Genomic DNA, 24,127 nt, shown 5'->3' on the forward strand with positions numbered 1-24,127 from the left:
CCTGGCCCCTTGCTCCTCCTGGCTGTGCAGCTGGCCTTGAACAAGTCCTTAGCCTTCCTGTGCCTGTTTCCTCAACATAAACTGGGGACCAGAGCACCTGTGCTTCAAGTCACTGTAAAGACAAAAGGAGACACACACAGGGACGGACGGCACAACAGTGCCTGACGTGGAAAGTGCCGTGTAAGTGCCAGCCGACGCGGACACATGTAATTATCAGCTTGATAACTGTGCCACTAAGTGGCAGGACCACTCAGTGATGACTGCTTACGCGGCAAAGCAACGCCGCAAGAACCATAGGAACTAATTCCTGATCTCTCTTCTACTACAGTTTTGCCCTGCTGCTATTCGTATCTCACTGCTGCCCAACTCACCTAAAACATAGGCCTCCTAAGAACAGAAACCACTCCACGGGACACTTCCCGGCAACCTGACCGTGCCAGACAACGCACAGCAAGACTCGTGGATGTTCTTCCAGTGTCACAACCCCAGTATCAAGCACGTATTCAAAGACCTCAATAACCGTTTGCTCAATGAATGAATCCGCGTTCTCTCAACGATCTCGACTTCAAGTCCAAGGCCCTGACACCCCTGGCTGAGTCTGGCCCTAGTCACCACACCTTGCTTGGGACACAGTGCCACTGACCAGATTCTGCTCACTCGCTGGGCATCAACCCTGACTCCTTTCACTTGGGGAAACACTCCGAGCCCCCCCACACAGACGAGACGCTGTCCCTGCTCCCTCCCTCTCCCCTGGATGGGGGGTCAACACTCTCCCTAACCCAGGGCCTGGGGCCAGGAGCAAGTCCAGTATTTGGAAGGGAGTCAGTCAGAGGAGTGTGAACCAGCAGACAGAGGGGGAGGACGTTAGGCCTCCTTTCCCAGAGGAGGGTCATGAACCCAAAAGGGTGGGAACCTTTTATTCTTTTTTTTTTTTTTTTAATTTTTTTTTTTTCAACGTTTATTTATTTTTGGGACAGAGAGAGACAGAGCATGAACGGGGGAGGGGCAGAGAGAGAGGGAGACACAGAATCGGAAACAGGCTCCAGGCTCTGAGCCATCAGCCCAGAGCCTGACGCGGGGCTCGAACTCACGGACCGCGAGATCGCGACCTGGCTGAAGTCGGATGCTTAACCGACTGCGCCACCCAGGCGCCCCGGAACCTTTTATTCTAAGTAAGTTTTTATTTCATTCAGCTTTTCAACACTTCCAACAGGACAGAGACCTACTACCTGTACCCAAATAATTCTTTGGTAACCAGAATTAATTGATAAATAAATGTTGCTTCTGGTTTTCATTTTAATTTTTTAATTAATGCCAAATGATTAATTCATGTAATAAAAAAAGCTAAGCATGTAATATTTATTGAAAATTCCTCTGTTCAAAGTCTATTTCAGGCAGTTAGATGTAAGCATTAATAATGCAAGAGGGGTCACAGCTTCTGAGTGTTACAGAACCTCGAGGGCTCATTCCTGGCCTCTCCTCACCGATGCCTTCCCTCCACCAGCCGCATCCACACCATCAAGACACACTCAACCCTCAGGAGTTGGTCTGGGGCTCAGATGCCTATGGTGCAGAGGGCTGCAAAGACGGTGGAGCAGGAGGACCCTACGCTCACCTTGTTCCACAGATACAATTAAATGACACTCACATCAGCGTAAATAACCCAGAACACCATCCGAAGCCTGGCAGAACAAACCCCACAACTAGAGGTAGAGAAGAGGCCACAGCAGAGAAGGTAGGAAGGGCAAAGACCCAGCTTGGGAGCAAAACAGACCATCGTTCGCGGCGGGAAGGGAGCCGCCGGCACAGAGAAGGGCAAAAATCAGATGTTGATGGTACAACTGCCTAATCCACATCTGCCTTGGTCGTCTCAAGGCCAGGGGGCTCAGCATGTCCAAAACCAAACGTACACGGGGTGGCAGCAGTGAACCAGAGAACCCGGGAGTCATCCAACGCAAAGAAACCAGAAGGAGAGCGGACCCAGCAAGTTTAGTGTGGGGGACAGCCTGCCTGGGCGCAGAACACCCGTGTTCCTGATAAGACACCTGCGCCCATCCCATACGCAGAAATCAAGGGGGTGCACCCCAGCCCCCCGCCAAATGCCCACCCCACGCCTGACACCAGGCCTCTAACTGGTCTTCCTGCTTCAGTCTTTGCCCCTTACACCCACCTAAGTCACAGTACATCACTCTTCTGCTCGACACCCTCCCATGTTCCCACAGATTAAAACCAGTGTCAGAGTGCCAGACAAGGCCCTCCAGGTCTGTCCAGAGCCTGACAATCCAGCACTCAGCAGACACTCGTGGGGACAGATGGACAAACGTGACACACGCACCAACAGATGATCTGACGCGGAGCTGCGTGAAGAAGCGAGAACAAGACCTGTGCCTCACACCACCTGGAAATAAGCAAATACACGCAATCTCTGAAAAGAGAGATTCAAGAGATTCATGCCTGTCCACATAAGCAAACCTATCAGACTAGAGCAGATTAAGAAGTGGGGGCGGGGGGAGCAAGGAGCATAAAGTGAAGCAGGCAAATAGGGGAGAAGGCAAAAGGACACTGACACCTATTTGATGCTGGGCATGTGCTGTGAATCAAGGAGTAGGAGGTCCTACGCTGAGGCGACCCACACAGCGTGAGACCTGTCCCCAGGCCAAGCCCTTCCGGGGTATTTCCTATTCCGGGGGGGAATGGTGCCTGAAGTCAGACTCCTAAGAACCTGCTTTGACCTTCCCACATTCAACCCACCTCACTCTCCCAGGTGTCTCAGATGTGGGCCAAACCATGGCCCTCACTGCAGCGGGGGATGTCTGCTCTGCTTTTCAAAGCCCTTACCTGTCTCTATCTGCCCTTAATCAAAAGACCCACACTCTGGCCCCAGCGCTCAAGGTCGCACCAGGGCACTTCCCACTGCTCCTCCTCCAGGCCCCTGACCCCAGTTCCCCAGCAGGGCAAGGCGTGGCACAGGCTTCCCTACTGCCTGGCCTGCTGACAGCTCCCACCCACAAGTTAGCAGCCAGGCCTACTAGCCTGCAACCTTTAATCTTACCTAAATCTCTCATTTTACAAATCAGAGGAGGACAAGAGACTCTCCGGGTCACACCGTGAATTCCTGGCAAGGCTGGAAAAATGCCCAGGTCCCCAGTCCAGCCTTTGCTGTGAGGCCACATTCTTGGACAATCTGGTTTCCTTTAGGCACCGTGAAGGACTTCATTTAGGGGGAAAGGGGATTAAAAAGAAAGCTTGAAATGTTACTTTGAGCTTACCTTTCAGTTGAAATTCAGTCTTTATAATCGGTTTTGACATCCTGAGCAAAATTTAGAAAGTGATAAATAAAAAGTTCTGGTCTAGGATTTCACTGTGTACATATATCGGTCAAAACTCTCCCCTCCCAAGACGTCTTTAAATAAAATTAACTTTTCTATCTCAGGGAGGGAAGCCCCTCCCTTCCAAACTCCTAGTTTTTTACACAGAACGAAACAGAAGTTTAGCACCGTTCTAACAGGTGTTAGCACCGTTCTAACAGGTGTGTGTCCCCAAGCTTGTCTGCAAGGTGGCTCTCATCAGGGAGTGTCCTCACAGTCTCCCCCTGCTTAGCAGCCCAGGCCCTGCCCTCTCCTTCATGCCTACAGAGGGGTGGGAGGTAAGGAGGAGAGGCAGCCCACCCCAGCGTGCCCAGGGACCCAAGATGACACCTGGCATGAAAACATGCCCTGGTCCACTTTTGAGAAACGGGAATCAAAATACAAAGCGACATCAGCCAGAAATCACTAGAGGCTGCGAAAAGGAAGGACTCAGGCCACACTGCAGGCAGAATCACCAAAGAGCAGGACCCAGAGACAAGGCGGGCCCCCGCCAGAAGACAGGCTCGGCAAAGCCAGCTCACATCCAGAAGCAGCGATGGTACAGGCAGGGTGCCACAGCTGCCCACGCATGGCAGTGCTCGAAGTTAAACCGAGCGGCCTTCTGTTTCCTGCCATCTGAAAAACCCTGAATACAACAGAGAGCAGGAACGGGGCGGGGAGGGGCGGGAGGGGCAGGAGGGAGGGGGACGAGGCACTGGTGTGGTCCCTTGGAAAGCTCCACTTGGATCTAGGAGACTGATCAGATGCAGCCCAGGTGAGTGGGAGATTTGGCTGGAACGAAAGCTCCCAGCCCAGGGAAGGAGGACTAAAATCAAGCCAGGGCCCCTCTGGCCAAGCTCTGCTCTAGGAAGGAGCCCTCCAAGTCCCGTGCCCATGGGGTGCTTCGCATACCTTCCTCCAAACTGCACGCTGCCTTACATCCAAACCTGGGAAGGCTTATTTCCTGTGTCATCAGGGGACTTCAGTAATGAAGGGGAGAAAAGATTTCAAGTGTTCCAGTCGAGAGAGGTGTCACACACCAGAGACTGTGCCATGACCCCCGCAAGGAGGAGCAAACAGATGAGACCGAGAGCAGTTCAGGGAATGCTTAGGACATGTTTAAAGCATAGGGAATTAACTAAAATACATGGAGGAAAACCATGGAGGTCTGGCTTAGAGCACATCATCCAAACTCTTAAGCAGGATATTCGGAGTTGCCTCTTTGGCTCAGGATTACTCTCTGAACTTAAAACGACCAAGTTTGCAACGGCTGATGCAACGTACTGCTTTCTTGCAAATGGAAGACCTGAACACAACGGATTCAACCCTGCAGGTAGAAACCCGAGAAAGATGATGTGCCCACGAAGCACAGATTCAAACTAGCCCCTAGAATGAGCACATGGCAACTGCAGACTCCACTCACTACTGCTGAAGTGAACGAGTGCTGGGCTATTTAGAAGTCAGTCACAATTTCAGAAGCCATGCTCGAAGTGTCTGTTACTTAACGTGAGCTGTGAAAACCTCCAGATACAAGTGACTTAACCTCCAGATACAAGTGACTTATCCAGCGTCTGCCCCTAAGAATACAGCTCCACTTTCAAGAGCATCTGAAGGAGATGAAATCAAATTCTGTTCACCATGACACTATGCCAGTCCTACAATTCTAAGGATGAACATGTGAATAGGACCATCCAGAAATCTGTGACTTTGTGACCAGATTCTAGATAAAGATTTCAGCCCAAATGATTACGAAAGCATCTTTTACTTTAGTAGAATTAGCTAAAATTACAAAGGAGAGTCACAGGACCTTGACGCCTGCTGTTTCCTTTGTCTACAACACTCTTATCCATATGTCCACATAGCTCTGCTCCCTCATTGCCTTTTTGTGTCTCTGCTCGGTAGGCCTTCCCGGATCCCCCCACTTAACCCTGGAAGCATCATGCCCACACACCTGCTTCATCGCTCACCATCCTACCACTTCATTAATTTACTGTCTCTTCCCATGAAAAGGGACAGGGAGATCTTTGTGAGCTCTGTTCCCTGATGTGTCCTCAGTGCCAAGAACAACTCCTGACATAATAGATGCTCTAAATACATGATGAAGGAAGACACATCTCAGGTTTGCCTGGAGTCTTCCTCACAGCTCTCAAGAGCATTTCAAGATGTGGAGCACCTGGGTGGCTCAGGTCGTGATCTCACGGTTTGTGGGTTCGAGCCCCGCGTGGGGCTCTGTGCTGACAGCTCGGAACCTGGAGCCTGCTTCGGATTCTGTGTCTCCCTCTCTCTGCCCCTCCCCCACTCATGCTCTGTCTCTCTCTCACTCTCTCTCAAAAATAGATAAATATTTTTTTAAAAAGAGTATTTCAGGATATTAAACACCAGAACTCTTCACTATTAAAAGCGACAAACGGGGTGTCTGGGTGGCTCAGTCGGTTAAGCGTCCAACTTTGGCTAGGGTCATGATCTCACGGTTGGTGAATTCCAGCCCTGTGTCAGGCTCTGTACTGACAGCCTAGAGCCTGGAGCCTGTTTCAGATTCTGTGTCTCCCTCTCTCTCTTGCTCTCTCTCTCTGCTTCTCCCTTGCTCATGCTGTCTGTCTCTGTCTCTGTCTCTGTCTCTCTCTCTCAAAAATACAATAAACTTTAAAAAAAGGTTTTTTAAAAATAAAAAAACTGACAAATAGCACTAAGCTCATTAAACAGTTTAAATATGACTGAATAAACCCACTTTGAACTGCTTTCATATTACTGCTAAATAAAATTCAGTTTTTAGAAAGTTACAGTCCACCCCTGTTAGCGACAAAATTTCTATTACAATTTCTCAGCCCCACACGAGTTTCTTTCTGATCAGTTGGCTCTTTACAAGAGGCTGCATGAGTAAGCCCCCCAGTGTTTCAATAAGTAACTGGTCAATACTGAAACAAACTGTTCAAGCCCCAGAGTGATCTAAAGACTTAACCCTACCCAATCATGAGTTTCCAGGCCACAAGAAAGGAAAGACAATGTTATCTTCCACACTCCAGAATCAATTAAAATCTGGAATCGACTTTGTACACAAGAAAACGTATCCAGCCAGTCACCTCCTAAGACTGAAGTCCCAATTCCCCAAATAATCATCCCTCCTTTTGCATAGTAATGCCCCTCTTATTTTTCCTTACACTGTGGTAACTATACCTGGTAACAGCATTCACACCTTGCTGTGGGAAATACTGGCCTAGAATGTTTCACTAAGCCTTTTAATTTAGTATGTTTGAAAATCTGGACTAAGTTAGCTAGACTCTAAATTCACGTGGTAGAAAATTTCTACATAACAAATGTTATAGTGAAGTTTTTAAACAACTTAAAAAAATTCTAATTCTACATCTCATTTGAGTCATTCAACAAACACTTATTACCTTTGAACAAGGCACTATGCTTTAAAATCTTTCTTCGTTCAATAAACTTCTAATCTAGTAAAAGGCCATAAATGCATAGGTAAATGCAAGTGTGTTCAGTGTCATTCAAGGTAATTGCTTTAGTCGGGAGAGAATCAGGGCAAGCTGAATGGAGAAGGCAGAAACAAGCCTGGAATAACAAAGAAGAGTCGGCTCCTCAGGAGGCAGAACCAGAAGGAAGGAAAGGGGAGCAGGAAAAGAAAAAGGATGTGGGAGAAAAAGCCTTCCTGAAGAGCAGAGATAGGGAGCCCAGGTCCGGATGTAATGAATGAGAAAATACAAGGCAAAGGGAGAAAGGTGGAGAGGACCCAGCTGCAGAGAGGTCCTCCGTGCCCACCAGAAGGTGGACTCCTCCAGAAGGACTCTCGGTTAGGCAGACCGGAGTGCACACGACCCCCACCCACATAACAGACTGTACATCCAGGCATGGCTCAAGGACATGGCTTGGAGATCGTCCTGTATCTCTTACCAGTAACACAGCAGGCATTCAGATGCAGTTGATGAATATAACTGACATACAATAAAAAATACACAAAACGAAAAAACATACAATAAGATAAAAATGAAATCATTTTGGGGGCACCTGGGCGGCTCAGCTGGATTCAGCTCAGGTTATGATCTCAGGGTTCATGACTTTGAACCCTGCAACAGGCTTCCTGCTGTCAGCACAGAGCCTGCTTCATATCCACTGGTCCCCACCTCCTCAAAAATAAACATTTTTTTTTAAATGAAATCCTTGGGGGGGGCGCCTGGGTGGCACAGTCGGTTAAGCGTCCGACTTCAGCCAGGTCACGATCTCGCGGTCTGTGGGTTCAAGCCCCGCGTCGGGCTCTGGGCTGATGGCTCAGAGCCTGGAGCCTGTTTGCGATTCTGTGTCTCCCTCTCTCTCTGCCCCTCCCCCGTTCATGCTCTGTCTCTCTGTCCCAAAAATAAATAAACGTTGAAAAAAAAAATTAAAAAAAAAATAAATAAAATGAAATCCTTGGGGCTCCTGGGTGGCTCAGTCAGTTGAGCGTCCGACTTCAGCTCAGGTCATGATCTCGCGGTCCATGAGTCCGAGCCCCGCGTCAGGCTCTGGGCTGATGGCTCAGAGCCTGGAGCCTGCTTCCGATTCTGTGTCTCCCTCTCTCTGCCCCTCCCCCATTCATGCTCTGTCTCTCTCTGTCTCAAAAAATAAATAAACGTTAAGAAAAAAATTTTTTTTTAAATAAATAAAATAAAATGAAATCCTTTTTGCATACTTATTAACAAACCTGAAGAACTTTTTTATATCACAAAGAATCGTGAAAAGAAAATTTAAGGAAGCCAGTGTGACTGAATGTACTTTATTATTTTTCAAAATCTTGGTATAATATACTTCGTGTTAAAACCAGATCTTTGGAGCACTATAAATTCAATTATTTAGAAAGCTGGTTTTACCAGCAGTCTTTACTGAAAAAGGTCCCTCTCCCTTAAATACACACGATCTAAATGGAAGAAATACTATATATCATTTGCACTTACTAAATCATGCTCATCAATTTTCAATCCCGTCAATCAATTGCACAAAGATTTTTGCTGAAATTCAGCTAGTCAAATTTTTTAAATGTTTATTTTTGAGAGAGTGAGCGCAGGTGGGGGAGGGGCAGAGAGAGAAGGGGACAGAGGATCCGAAGCGGGCTCCACGGGCTCTGCACTGACAACAGAGAACCTGATCTGGGGTTCAAACTCCCAAACCGCGAGATCATGACCTGAGCCAAAGTCAGACACTTAACTGACTTGAGTGAGCCACCCAGGCCCCCCTCAGCTGGTCAATGTTTATCTTCCTCACAGTTCTTTGTTTTTACAGTAATCAGGAGGCATATCACGTTTTTGTGTTTTTAATAAGCTCAAAAATAAACTTTCCAAAAAGCTTCTATAGACAGCATAACAATTTCATCCCCAGTTTAAGTGTGCAGTAAGATGACTATATTCTTAGCAACAAAACAAAACACAGTGGCGGCAACTCTAAACACCCATCTTCAAGATGCTCTCCACAGCAAGAGTTTCTTTCGAAAAGCAATTTTCCACTCATTGTTAAAATGTCACCTTTACCTTGAGGGGGCAGATTAACTGTTTATTTTCTCAAAAACTCTGAATTTGTTAGGTAGCTTTCTACTGAAAGCCCCTTATTGTTACAGAAAAGATCAGCAAATTTACAACACTTGTCTTTGTGTAAAAGAAAAACACTCAATTCGCCTTCAGAATAAGCAGTGCTCTTAATTTTGCCACAAGACAACCAGCAAAGCTCATACTTACGCTCCATCTCATGACAAAACACTGTAAAGATTCACTCCTTTTGTAAAGGGCTCAGGCTGATCCCTTGTATGACTCTGGCTTCCATTTGTCGCTATAAGAACTTACTTATGCATCACGTGGTGAATAAAATTCACATGTGCTGTTCTTTCTGCCATCCTACCGTACCCAAAAATCTTTATTTTTTTTTTTAAATAAATACAGTGGCTGCCCCATCGCCGGTTATACCTTATTTTTCCACAAACCCCTGTTAATTAAAGAAATCATTTCGGGGTTCCCGGCTGGCTCAGTTGATGGAGCATACGACTCTTGATCTCAGGGTTGTGAGTTCAAGCCCGACACTGCATGTAGAGATTACTTAAACAAAACTTTTTAAAAAATCACTTCAGGGGCGCCTGGGTGGCGCAGTCGGTTAAGCGTCCGACTTCAGCCAGGTCACGATCTCGCGGTCCGTGAGTTCGAGCCCCGCGTCGGGCTCTGGGCTGATGGCTCGGAGCCTGGAGCCTGTTTCCGATTCTGTGTCTCCCTCTCTCTCTGCCCCTCCCCCGTTCATGCTCTGTCTCTCTCTGTCCCAAAAATAAATAAACGTTGAAAAAAAAAATTTAAAAAAAAAAAATCACTTCAGGATACGTATGCTCTAGGATACTCAGCGTCACACACACACCACAAAAGTCCTCAACCTGAATCTACAGAAAGCGTAACTTGAAACTGCACCAGGATTCTCGCAGACTCGCGACACCGAGGCTTTTTAATCTCCAGGAAATAACTTTATTGCTGCCAGCACCACTCAGCTGGGTTCGTACCCAAAGAACTGACACCGAACATCACGTGGCATAGTTTTTAAAAATGTATTTTCTATTTCTTTGTCTCCCACATATGGTAACACACACATATACCTGCAGTCTGATTAAGTGGTCTCAGTTTACAAGGTCATGAGGGATGGTGTCTCGTAGGCACACAGCCAGGTTACCTTGAAATTTTCTTTCTTTCTTTTCTTTCTTTCTTTTCTTTCTTCCTTCCTTTCTTTCTTTCTTTCTTTCTTTTTCTTTCTTTCTTTCTTTCTTTTCTTTCTTTCTTTCTTTCTTTTCTTTCTTCCTTCCTTTCTTTCTTTTCTCTCTCCTTAGGGAGGGGACCCTATGACAAAACCTGTTTAGAAGCAGGTTTCAGCGCAAGTCTTGATCTCACAGTTCGTGAAATCGAACCCTGTGTTTGGGCTCCACACTGACAACACACAGCCTGCTTGGGATTCTCTCTCTTTCTGCCCCTCCCCTGTTTGCACACACTCTCTCTCTCTTAAAATAAACTTAAAAAAAAAAAAAAAAGCAGCATGTGTTTCCATCATCCCAGAGCAAACCCCCCATTATGTGTTCATCATAATTTATTCTAACAATTTAATTTTTCAAACCTTCTGCAATACTTTCTATGAATACTCTGAAAGTACTTGCTGACAAAGTAATGTATTTATTTTGGTGCCATCTTGTTTCCTCTGTACTATTTCAGCCTTCTTGCCTCCCCACTCCCCGCTGCAGGAGAACAAACTTCCCCCAATGCTAGGTGGCTACTCCGTCTCTGAGTGCTAGGTGAGCACAGCACATGCCAAAGACTGGCCCGACCAACCCCACAGCTGAACGCTGTACTTTTTGTTCTGGAAGTCACTCTCGGGAGCCCAGCCCAGAGACCTGTTCCGTCTGTCGTTTCCGTAATGTTGTATCCTCCTAATTCTCCGTATTGCATGTCTGTCTGTGCAATTAGCCAGAGCTGCTGCTGCATCTGAACCTTTCAGAAATATAAACCCTCAGGAGCTCATCCTTAAGCTTAATGAAATTTTATAAAGTACCAGATCGAGTAATGCAGAACTTTAAACACTGCTACAAAATTTACAGCTGTTTGTCGCTTAGTTTGCAAACACTTTGCTGACTATAAAGGCTCGCTACTTTCCCTCCCTGACATTTCAAGGCAAGATAACCACTCTGGGTATGGCTCATCACTAATAAAACTGCACGTAACTCCACACTTCAAATCGTCTTTGAGAGTCGGTTCTCAGCTCTGCTTAGATCATTTTCCTGACTTCATTACGTGGTTAACAAAGAGCCTATGCAGGAAGCAGAGGAGGTGCCATCAATTTCCTGATTGTTGCATACGCTTTCATTATTGGCACGGTCTTCAATCCAGGGTTTCTGTGAAGACTACCTATTTTGTGGAGACCTCTTTAATTAAAATTAGACAGCAGAATTCACGAACATACTTAACGAGCACTCTCTAACTGCCACAGGCTTCACACTGTCAGGGAACAAACCTCCTCTCCTGCCGCAGGACACCTCAGCAACGATGCAAGACTCGTGCCTCAAATACAGGGCAAGTGAGGGCACCAATCTCAGTTCACGTAACAAGTGTTTGCTAGGCATAATGTCTTACTGGGAAATGGAAGCACTAAAGCATTCTTCCCGCAGCAGCAGGGAGCACCTGATCCACTCCTAGTGTGCCTCTCAAGCACCCCTCACTTAAGACACCTCCGCAGTAGGTGATGGGTGATCTCTGAAAGTGTGTGACCAAAGGACTGACCATCAAAAAGTAACAAAGTTGGAAAAGATCCTTAGGTTTACCTAGCATAGTCTTACCTGACAGATACAGAAACTGTGTCCAAAGCACAACCACATACATCTTTAGGCAAAAACTGATTGTGAAGCCAGGGTGCCTGGCTGGCTTACTCAATGGAGCGTTTGACTCTTAAACTCGGGGTTGTGAGTTTGAGCCTCATGTTGAGCTCTGTGCTGACAGCTCAGAGCCTGGAGGCTGCTTTGGATTCTGTCTCCCTCTCTCTCTCTGCCCCTCTTCCACTCATGGTATCTCTCCTCTCTCTCTCTCTCTCTCAAAAATAAACATTTAAAAAATACATACATACATACATACATACATAAAAATAGAAAAAAATCTTTAAAAGAAACTTATTTTGATGGGGCACCTGTGTGGCTCAGTCAGTTGAGCATCCGACTTCAGCTCAGGTCATGATCTCTCAGTTCATGAGTTTGAGCCCCACATTGGGCTCACTTCTGTGAGCCTGTCAGCACAGAGTCTGCCTTGAATCCTCAGTCCCCCTCTCCCAGTCCCTCCCCCACTTGCACTCTCCCCAAAATAAATATATATTTAAAAAATAAATTAAAAAAAAATTTTTTTAACGTTTATTTATTTTTGAGACAGAGAGAGACAGAGCATGGATGGGGGAGGGTCAGAGAGAGGGAGACACAGAATCTGAAACAGGCTCCAGGCTCTGAGCTGTCAGCACCAAGCCCGACGCGGGGCTCGAACTCACGGACCGCGAGATCATGACCTGAGCCGAAGTCGGCCGCTTAACCGACTGAGCCACCCAGGCGCCCCTAAAAAATAAATTTTAAATTAATTAGAAAAAAAAAAGTATTGTGATAAATTATGTAGTAAACAAACCTCACTACTCATTCTGTAATGTGAAGGGAAGAATTTAGTCTAAACATGGACAGGCTGGGAACTCGAGTTGGAAGAGGCGAGTCCGGTCTCAAAATGGAGGGCCATGATCCAAAGGAACCAGAGCAGTTGAGAAAACTGTTTATTGGTGGTTTGAGCTTTGAAACTACAGATGATAGTTTAAGAGAACATTGTGAAAAATGGGGCACACTTACAGATTGTGTGGTGATGAGAGACCCCCCCCAAACAAAACGTTCCAGGGGTTTGGTTTTGTGACTTACTCTTGTGTGGAGGAGGTGGATGCAGCAATGTGTGCTCGACCACACAAGGTTGATGGGTGTGTAGTGGAACCAAAGAGAGCTGTTTCTAGAGAGGATTCTGTAAAGCCTGGTGCCCATCTAACTGTGAAGAAAAGTTTTGTTTGTGGCATTAAAGAAGATACAGAAGAATATAATTTGAGAGACTACTTTGAAAAGTATGGCAAGATTGAAACCATAGAAGTTATGGAGGACAGGCAGAGTGGAAAAAAGAGAGGATTCGCTCTTGTAACTTTTGATGATCATGATACAGTTGATAAAATTGTTGGTCAGAAATACCACACTATTAATGGGCATAACTGTGAAGTGAAAAAGGCCCTTTCTAAACAAGAAATGTAGTCTGCTGGATCGCAAAGAGGTCGTGGAGGTGGATCTGGCAACTTTATGGGTCGTGGAGGAAACTTTGGTGGAAGAGGAGGCTATGGTGGTGGAGGTGGTGGCCGCAGAGGTAGCTATGGAGGAGGTGATGGTGGATGTAATGGATCTGGAGGTGAGGTGGCAGCCATGGTGGTGGGCCTGGTTCTGGAGGTAGAGGAGGCTGCGGTGGAGGTGGACCAGGATATGGAAACCAAGGAGGTGGATATGGTGGCGGTGGTGGAGGATAGGACGGTTACAATGAAGGAGGAAATTTTGGAGGTAACTATGGTGGTGGTGGGAACTATAATGATTTTGGAAATTGTAGTGGACAACAGCGATCAAATTATGGACCCATGAAGGGGGCAGTTTTGGTGGAAGAAGCTCGGGCAGTCCCTATGGTGGTGGCTATGGATCTGGTGGTGGAAGTGGTGGATATGGTAGCGGAAGGTTCTAAAAATTTTCAGAAGAAAGGGCTACAGTTCTTAGCAGGAGCGAGAGCGAGGAGTTGTCAGGAAAGCTGCAGGTTACTTTGAGACGGTCGTCCCAAATGCATTAGAGGAACTGTAAAAATCTGCCACAGAAGGAACGATGATCCATAGTCAGAAAAGTTACTGCAGCTTAAACAGGAAACCCTTCTTGTCCAGGACTGTCATAGCCACAGTTTGCAAGAAGTGCAGCTATTGATTAATGCAATGTAGCATCAATTAGATGTACATTCCTGAGGTCTTTTATCTGTTGCAGCTTTGTCTTTTTCTTTCTCTTTTCATTACACCAGGTATATTGCCCTGTAAATTGTGGTAGTGGTACCAGGAATAAAAAATTAAGGAATTTTTAACTTTTCAAAAAAAATAAAAGAAAATAAAAGAAAACAAACATGGACGGGCTGAGTTCACTTGCCAGAGATGAGGGGAAAGGCCTCAACCATCACTCGGGAAGCAAGTACATACAGCCCCAGTGTTACAGACGGGCTGATCAACCAGCTGCTGTTATCAGAAATCTCTACCACACGTTAAAATCATCAAGTGTAAGAATGAACCTGAGAGGAAGAGTGGGACGTAAAATCACCTGCATCAACCTGAGTGTCTTAAGTGCAGGAACCGGTGAGCACAACCAAAGCCAAGAGTAAGGAGGAGAGCCAGGACGGTGCCATTTAAAGAAGGCAAGAGAGACTCCAGAAACGTGTATATAAGCACGATCAAATGCAACAAGCTCAGAGGACATCAGGATTGAACAACAGGATTTGGTGACAATATTATCACTTAATGACCTCTGGGAAGGCTGATTAAGGTGACAGGCGGATAAGGGAATAAAACAGGAACCGAGGATAAAGAAAGTAGAAGCAACCAATATTAACCAATATTATTAACCAGTATTTCAAGTTATTTGGTGGCAACAGGCAGAACAGGGTCAGACTGAAAGGTATCTTAAGTGGTTAAGCAAGGTCAAGAGAAGGACTAAGGGGGAAGGGAAGATGGGCAATTCAAAATCTAGGGGCGCCTGGGTGGCTCAGTTGGTTAAGAGTCAGACTTCAGCTCAGCTCATGATCTCACAGTCCGTGAGTTCGAGCCCCGCGTCGGACTCGGTGCTGACAGCTCAGAGCCCGGAGCCTGCTTCGGATTGTGTCTTCCTCTCTCTCTCTGCCCCTCTCCTGCTCACACTCTGTCTCTCTCTGTCTCTCAAAAATAAATAAATGTAGGGGCGCCTGGGTGGCGCAGTCGGTTAAGCGTCCGACTTCAGCCAGGTCACGATCTCGCGGTCCGTGAATTCGAGCCCTGCGTCAGGCTCTGGGCTGATGGTTCGGAGCCTGGAGCCTGTTTCCGATTCTGTGTCTCCCTCTCTCTCTGCCCCTCCCCCGTTCATGCTCTGTCTCTCTCTGTCCCAAAAATCAAATATAAAAAAAATTAAAAAACGTTGAAAAAAATTAAATAAATAAATAAAAATAAATAAATAAATGTAAAAAAAATTTTTTTTTATAAAAATTAAAAAAAAAAAATCTGAATGCTAACGAAAATAACCCAATAAAGGATGAAAGACTCCAGACCCAGGAGAGAAAGAACAGAGAGGTTTTGAACAGACTTCAAGACAATGTACTCACATAAATTCTGCAGTGAGTTTCCATGGGTTAACCAGACTCACTAAAATCTATCAGGTAAGAACCCCTGGAATATAAGATTGACTTTGGAAAAAGAGTGCAACGCTTTCTTCCACATTAGACAAAGAATACAGCACATTTCAGAAAAAAAGGGAAAGAGGCAGGAACTGCAGGAGCTGACACCAACCAGACTGTCCGCAGAGCCACACTTTCTGGGCGTGCGCTATGGGCACAGAGCAGGGTTTGGAAGAAAACGTCCCAGGGAACTAGGGGTTCCAATCCAGCCTGCGTGTGGTGGCTGAGCTACGGACGGACACCAAGGGAACCCAGAAGGGTGGCCACAGCCTGGCCGAGGATGAAGGGGGCACACTTCCCACAGGGACAGCCCATGACCTCTTAGAAAGAAACAGCAGTTAATTGGGCAAAGAAGGGAAAGAAACACTGAAGCACCAGCACCAACAAAGGCACACCGACGAGAAGGACACAGCCACATCTTGCAAGCAGAACGGTGTGACGGCTACCGGGTCAGACACAGGCGGCGGCAGCAGCAGGACAACAAAGTGGAAGGAAGCAGGAGCCAGGAGGAGAGCCTCTCCACTCGGCCAGACAGCCGGTCAGGCAAGGCGTGGAAGAGCGAGTTCAGGTGTCATCCGAGGACAGCGGGGACCCCCAAACGCTCAGACAAGAGGCAGGGTTACCTGGAGGGGGGAGGACGTAGTGCAGAGCACGCTCCCAGAGAAGAGCTTATAGAAAACGTATCGACAGAGGTTAGAGCAAGGAAGGCAAGGATAACAGGTGGCTTTCTGCATCTCGGGTAGATCACTGCTAAGTGACCAGCGCCACCAGGAGTCGAAAGGTGCAAGAGGGGAAGCTGACGAGGACAATTAGAGGGATTTCCCCAACTCAACTCTTGGGGCCTCAGCTTCCTCAGCAAGCAAATACAGGCTCAGCAAAAACATGTGCTGTGCTGTAGCCTGTCCAGTTCTACAGTCCTACGAGTCTACGGTCTGCCGATCCCAGCATTCCAACCACGATACTGGTGTGGGCACCTACAAAATGTGCAAACATAAAAAAACCAGTCCAACTCGCAGTTTGTGGAGAGGCACTGAACTGTAATGACTGCTTGACAGACCTGACTTTCCTAATAACCTTTTTTAAACTCAGATATAACTGACCTATTATTCTTTTAAAAGAAGGGAGAATGTTGACAGTAGCTGCAATTTAAGCCAGTTAATAAGGGATGCTGTTTTTTATTCTTCTAAAAACAGAAAGCAACAGCAATATTATAAGCACGCTCAAGAATTCATTTATGGGATTTCTTTATCCAAAGAAACCAAACAGCTTTGGCAAGGGGCTGGCGACTCTCTTCTCTAAGCTGTACTGACCATCAACCAGGGATGCACCTGCAGGGGCAAGTCCTCACCTTCCTTCACTGGCCTCTAAAGAAGGGAATAACCTCTCAACAAGAACTTGGGGGGAATGTTTACATTGCTGGGCTACTTTCAACAGTGGAGTAATTACCAAGCATTAACAGAAGAATGAAGAGAATTAGAAAAAAAAAGAATTAGATTGCAGCAAATTACTACTTAACAATTTCACTGAATTTTGGCATTAATATAAAATTACTATCATACTTTAAACATAAATATTATTCAGCTTTTTGTAGGCCTTCCTTCAGAAAAATAAAAATTAACCTTCCCATCCCATAGATGAGGCAGCTAAAAATAATCAAAACTAAAATTCTGGGCCACTAAATGCAAGATGATGTCCTAAACTGGGTCCTGGAATAGAAACAGAGTATATGTGGAAAAATTGGTGAAATGGAAATAAAGTCTGTGGTCAATAATATTGTACCAATTTTATAGGGCGCCTGGGTGGCTCAGTCGATTGAGCATCCGACTTCGGCCCAGGTCATGATTTCACAGCTCATGAGTTCAAGGCTCACGTCGGGCTCTGTGCTGACAGCTCAGAGCCTGGAGCCTGCTTCAGATTTTGTCTCCATCTCTCTGCCCTTGCCCTGCTCGCGTACTGTCTCTGTCTCTCTCTTTCAAATGTAAATAAACGTTAAAATTTTTTTTAAAACGGGGCACCTGGGTGGCTCAGTCGGTTAAGTGTCCGACTTCGGCTCAGGTCATGATCTCCCAGTTTGTGAGTTCAAGCCCTGCACAGAGATCTGTGCTGACAGCTCCAAGCCTGGACCCTGCTTCAGATTCTGTGTCTCCCTCTCTCTCTCTGCCCCTCTCCTACTCATTTCTGTCTCTCAAAAATAAATAAATAAATAAATAAATAAATAAATAAATAAATAAATAAATAAATAACCAATTTCTTGGTTTTGACAAATATACCAAGGTTACATAAGATGTCAACATTAGAAAAAAATTGACTGAAGGGAATATGGGAACTCTCTATACTAACTTGGCAACTTTTCTGTAAGTCTAAAATTATTCTAAAATAAAATTTTTAAAAAATGGGTTTTTTTATGTTTATTTATTTATTTTGAGAGAGAGCGTGTGTGTGCATGCACACACGAGCAGTGGCAGGGCAGAGAGAAAGAGAGAGAGAGAATGTGAAGCAGACTCTGCCTTGTCAGCACAGAGCCCAATTCGGGGCTCAATCTCATGAACCATGAGGGCCACCCAGGTGCCCCTAAAATAAAAAGGTCATTAAAAACATCCTGGGCCAAAAGAAGTTAAATTCCCCAACTTCTCATTCAGTTTCAAGATGTAACTTATACTGTACTCAAAATATTTAAGAGAAAAATGTCAGGGTGCCTGGCTGGCTTAACTGGTAGAGCACATGACTCTTGATCTTGGGGTTGTAAGCTCAAGCCCCACATTGGCTGCAGAGATTATTTAAAACTCTTAAAAAGGAAAAATCAATTTCCACAGGAAATGGGATAAGCCAATGCCATATATATTATTGGAATTACTCTAAGACAGTTTGCAAACTAAAGTTGATTTCTACGGTAAAAAAAATAAATAAATACTTTGTAGGTCCATGAGATACAAATTATTTGATCCCAACTCGTATTGATCAAAGTCCCTCTAAAGACAGCTTGTGTCTCCATGCCAGTGTGTTCCAGCCAGCCAATGAGTTCAGAAAGCCTATAGGGTCAACAAGAGTCCAATAAAGGAGACCTGGGTGGCTCAGTCAGTTAAGCATCTCAGGTTTGGCTTTGGCTCAGGTTGGGGCGCCTGGGTGACTCGGTCAGTTGAGCATCTGACTTTGGCTCAGGTAATGATCTCACAGTTTGTGGGTTCGAGCCCTACATCAGGCTCTGTGCCGACAGCTTGCTCAGAGCCTGCAGCCTGCTTCAGATTCTGTGTCTCCTTCTCTCTCTCTGCCCCTCCCTGCTCATGCTCTCTCTCTCAAAAATAAATTTTTTTAGGGGCGCCTGGGTGGCGCAGTCGGTTAAGCGTCCGACTTCAGCTCAGGTCACGATCTCGCAGTCCGCGAGTTCCAGCCCCGCATCGGGCTCTGGGCTGATGGCTCAGAGCCAGAGCCTGCTTCCGATTCTGTGTCTCCCTCTCTCTCTGCCCCTCCCCCATTCATGCTCTGTCTCTCCCTGTCTCAAAAATAAATAAACGTTAAAAAAAAAAAAATTAAAAAAAAATTAAAAAATAAAAAATAAATTTTTTAAAAAAATTTAACTTCGGCTCAGGTCATAATCTCACAGCTCATGAGTTCGAGCTCCACGTCGGGCTCTGTGCTGACAGTTTGGAGCCTGGAGCCCGCTTTGGATTCTGTGTCTCCCTCGTTCTCTGTTCCTCCTCCACTCGCTCTCTCTCTCTCTCTCTCTCTCTCAAAAATAAAGATTAAAAAAAAAAAAGAGTCCAATAAAGAAAGCTATACAATGACAGAAGCAACCTATACTAGCACCAAATAGATATTCAACTAGCAATTAGGCCCAGGAACAAAGGCCTCAGGTTAATAAGAGTTAATAAGTATATTTCACATACATATTATAAAGTAAAAATATACATAATGAATGGAAATTAATCAAGTAACTGTCTATGAAGAAACATACTTCAAACATAATTATATGGGAGGTTAAAAGTAAAGAAATAGAAAAATATACCATGCAAATATCAATGAAAAGAAAGCTAGAGTGGCTATGTTAGCATCAAACAAAAAATGAGCACGAATATAAAAGAATTCAAAAAACCATCACCACCTGGATCTAAATAACATTCAGAGAACACTCCACTCAATAATAGCAGAATATATGTTTTATACCCATAAGTAGTATTCACCAAGACAGACCGAACAACCTTAAAATTTCTTAAGAATTAAAATCATACAGGGGTGCCTGGGTGGCTCAGTTGGTTGAGTGTCCAACTTCGGCTCAGGTTGTGATCTCACAGGTCATGGGTTTGAGACCCATGGCTACAGAGCCTCTCTCTCTCTCCCTCTCTCTGCCCCTTCCCCACATGTGATCACGCTGTCTCTCTCTCAAAAGGAATAAACTTAAAAAAAAAAAATTACAATCATACAAAGCATGTTTTCTGACCATACTAGAATGAGACTAGAACTCAGTAACAGAACGATAACAGGAAATTAAACATACTTCTAAATAACCTGTGAGTCGAGGAGGTTACAGCAAAAGCATGGCTTACAGGGAAATTTACAGCACTAAATACATATATTAGAGAAAAGAAGAATGGCCTCAAATCAATAATCTAAGCTTGTAGCTTAAGGAATTAGAAAAAGTAAAATCGAAGTAAGCCCAAAAGCAGAGTAATAAAGCAGTCAAAAAAATTCAAAATCAAAAACAGAAAAACAGGGGGGGGGAAATCAAAGAGCTGGTTCTTCAAAAAGATGAAAAACTTGAAGAATCTCTAGCAAAACTGGCAGGAAAAAAAGGAAGGATACTCAATATCAAGAATGAAAAAGGGAACATCACTGCAGACCCTCACAGACATATTAAAAGGACAATAAAGGAATGCTACAGGAGCACCCGACTGTCAGTCGGTGCAGCGTGCAACTGTTGATCTTGGGATCATGAGCTCAACTCCACACTGGTGTAAACATCACTTAAAAACTAAAATCAAGGAGAGTAGAGATCACTTAAAAACTCAAATCAAGGAGCGCCTGGATGGCTCAGTAAGTGTCCAACTCTTGATTTCAGCTCTCTACTCTCTTCTGCTCCTCCCCACATCCATGCCTGCAGCACAAGCTGTCTCTCAAGATAAATAAATAAACTTAAATAAAACCTTAAAAAACAAAAATAAGGGAATACTACTGACAACTCTACACACATAAATTCAACAACTTAGATGAAATGAGCCCTTTCTTTGAAAAGCACACACTACAATAGAGAGAAAAGAACAAGTCCTAAGTTATTTTATCAGGTCAACATTATACTAACACCAAAACCAGGCAAGAACAATATATAAGAAAACTATTGACACAGATTTCATAACAACAAATGCAACAACACTCAACAAAATATTAAACTGAATCCCACAACCAAAAAAGAGTAATTTACCATGACCAAGAAGGGTTTATTCCAGGAATGCAAAGCTGAGTCAATATTTAAAAGTCAATAATGTAAAAAAAAAAAAAAAAAAAAAAGTCAATAATGTGACCTACCACATTAGCAGTCTAAAGAAGAGAAGTACATGATCATATCAATTTGATTCAAAAAAGCATTTGGCAAAATTCAACATCTATTAATAAAACTCCTCAGCCTAATAAGGGGCATCTACAAAAATCTACAGCAGACATCATACTTTATGGTGAAATACTGAATGCTTTCACCCTAAAATCAGGAACAAGGAAATTGTACTAGCCAGTGCAATGAAGAACGAAAAAGAAAGAAAAGGCATACATAACAGAAAACAAAGGAAAAAAAAAAAAAACCACTACTCAGACACGATGACTTTCTACACAGAAAATACTAATGAATCCACCAAAAACTCCCAGAATATGATTTTAGCAAGATCAAAGGATAGAAGATAAACACACAAAATTTAATTACATTTCTATATGCTAGCAATAAATAAATGAAACTGAAGTTTTTTTAAAAAACACCATTTACAGAGGTTGAAAAAAATTAAATATTTATGTATAAATCTAGGAAAACATGTACAGAATCCATCTGCTGAAAACTACAAAACACCAATGAAAGAAACCAAACATGAATTATAGGTCAATTATATCTCCATTAAAAAAAAAAAAAAAGGAAATAAAAAATGACCAAATAGAGATGCATACTATGTTCATGGATTGGAAAACAACATAGTAAGTGTGTCAATTTTCCACCAAATTGATCTATAGATTTAAGACTATTCTATTCAAATCCCAGAAGAATTATTTGTAAAGATAGGCAAGCTTATTCTAAAATATATGGAAAAGCAAAACAACTAAATAGCCAAAATATTTTTTTCTTTAAAGTTGGAGAAATCAGAGGCGCCTGGGTGGCTCAGGTCATGATCTCCCAGTTTGTGAGTTTGAGGCCCGCACTGGGCTCAGTGCTGACAGCTCAGAGCCTGGAGCCTGCTTCTGATTCTGTGTCTCCCTCTCTCTCTGCCCCTCCCCAGCTTATGCTCTGTCTCTCTCTGTCTCAGAAATAAACATTAAAAGATTTTTTTTTTGAAGCTGGAGAAATCACCTTGCTCAATTTTAAGACCTGCAGTAATTAAGACATGGTATAGGCAATGAAACAGACCCACAAATCAATGGAACAGAACGGAGAGTACAGAAATAACCCACACTCAAATAAGGTCAACTGATTTCTCACAAAGGTGAAAAGCCAATTCAGTGGAGAAAGGATATCCTTTCAACAAATGGGTTTGGAACAACCGGATATCCATATGAAAAAAAATACGAATATATATAGATAGATATGAATAGTTCATATGTACATATACATATATATAGATATAGATATATATAAACTAACTCAAAATGAATCACAGATCTAAATGTAAAACTATGAAACTTCTAGGAGAAAGCATAGGGGAAAAAAATCTTATAACCTGAAGTTTTATAAAACAAAGAGTTTACAGATATGACAGCAAAAAGTAGGATTCATAAAAGAAAAATCTGGCAAGCTGAACTTCATCAAAATTAAATTTTTTTCTTTGCAAAAAAAGAAAAAAAAAGCTATAGACTGTAAGAAAATGTTTGCAAATTGCATATTCAACAAGACTCCTATCCAGAATTATAAACAACTCTCAAAACTCAAAAGCAAGAAAATAAACAACCCAATTAAAAATAGTCAAAGTCTTGAATAAACACTTCACCCAAGAGGATACAAGAATGGCAAACAAATACATGAAAAATGTTCAATATCAGTAGTCATTAGGGAAATGCAAACTGAAACCACACCATACCACACCTATTAAAATGGTTAAGATAAAAACTACAGACAAGTAGTGCTAGCAAGGATGCAGAGTCACTGGAACTCTCAACATTGCTGGTGAAAAGTCAAAAAGGTATGGCCACTCTGAAAACTAGTCTGGCAGTTTCTTATAATGTTACCATATGACCCAGCTCCCACTTCTTAGTATCTACTGTAGAAAAATGAAAATTTAATTCCACACAAAAACCTGTACACAAATGTTTTTATAGAAGCTATATTCATTTTCACCAAAACCTGGGAAGAACCTTGATGTCCACCATCGGGAAAATGAATAAACTGTGGTATATCCATACAATGGAATACTACTCAGCAGTAAAAAGGAACGATCTATTATTGGTATATGCAACTGGGATGAATCTCAAAGTGATTATGCTGAGTGAAATAAACTAGCCTCAAAAAGTTACATGCTATATGATTCCATTTATATGACTCCTCCAACAGATAAAATCATAGTAACAAAGTACTAGCTGCCAAGAGTTTAGGGGGTGGAAGAGAGTATGATCTCACAGGGATTGCACAAGGGAGCTTTTGTGGGCAAAGAAAGTGTTCTGTATCCTAACAGTGGTAGTGGTTATACTAATCTACACAGATGTGTCTATATAATCCAAAATCCTATACATTTTAAAATATCAATTTTACTACATGTTAATTTTTCAATTAGCATACAATAAAACCACTTAGAAAAACTGCCTGGTAATATCTACTAAAGTCAAACCACACATAAACGTAGCAACTCCACTCCGATATATATGGACATATATTTGACTGAAATGAGTACTCATGTCCACCAAAAGACGTGTACAGGAATGTGCTTATCAGCTATAAAACAAAATAACTTTGGGATGCCTGGCTGGGTCAGTTGGTAGAGCCCACGACTCTTAATCTCAGGGTCGTTAGTTCAAACCCCGTGTTATGTATGGAGCCTACTTAAAAAAAAAAAAAGTAAATAAAATAAAATAACCTGAATGTCCATCAATATCAGAATGGATAATCTGTGGTATAGTTACACAATGGAAAAAGATGTATGCCATGAAAAAGAATGATGATGGGACACCTGGGTGGCTCAACTGATTAAGGATCCAACTCTTGATTTAGGCTCGGTCATGATCTCACAGTCTTTGAGTTCAAGCCCCACATTAGGGCTCTGAGTTGACAGTGCAGAGCCTGCTTGGGATTCTCTCTCTCTCTCTCTCTCTCTCTCTCTCTCTGCACCACCCCCTGCTTGTGCTCTCCCTCTACAAAAATAAATAAACATAGGGGCGCCTGGGTGGCGCAGTCGGTTAAGCGTCCGACTTCAGCCAGGTCACGATTTCGCGGTCCGGGAGTTCGAGCCCCGCGTCGGGCTCTGGGCTGATGGCTCAGAGCCTGGAGCCTGTTTCCGATTCTGTGTCTCCCTCTCTCTCTGCCCCTCCCCCGTTCATGCTCTGTCTCTCTCTGTCCCAAAATAAATAAAAAACGTTGAAAAAAATAAATAAATAAATAAATAAATAAATAAATAAATA

At 43.8% G+C, this 24,127-nt stretch overlaps 1 protein-coding gene and 1 pseudogene across 2 annotated transcripts in view; one reads left to right on the forward strand and one right to left on the reverse strand.

Moving 5' to 3' along the window:
- The window catches only part of FAM193A (family with sequence similarity 193 member A), a 169,950-nt gene that overhangs the window by 139,757 nt on the left and 6,066 nt on the right, over window positions 1-24,127 (reverse strand). The window lies entirely within an intron of this gene.
- LOC125159180 (heterogeneous nuclear ribonucleoprotein A3-like) lies at window positions 12,517-13,883 on the forward strand (annotated as a pseudogene).

Source organism: Prionailurus viverrinus, unplaced genomic scaffold, assembly GCF_022837055.1.
Source record: "Prionailurus viverrinus isolate Anna unplaced genomic scaffold, UM_Priviv_1.0 scaffold_45, whole genome shotgun sequence".
In the NCBI taxonomy this organism is placed as follows: Eukaryota; Metazoa; Chordata; class Mammalia; order Carnivora; family Felidae; genus Prionailurus; species Prionailurus viverrinus.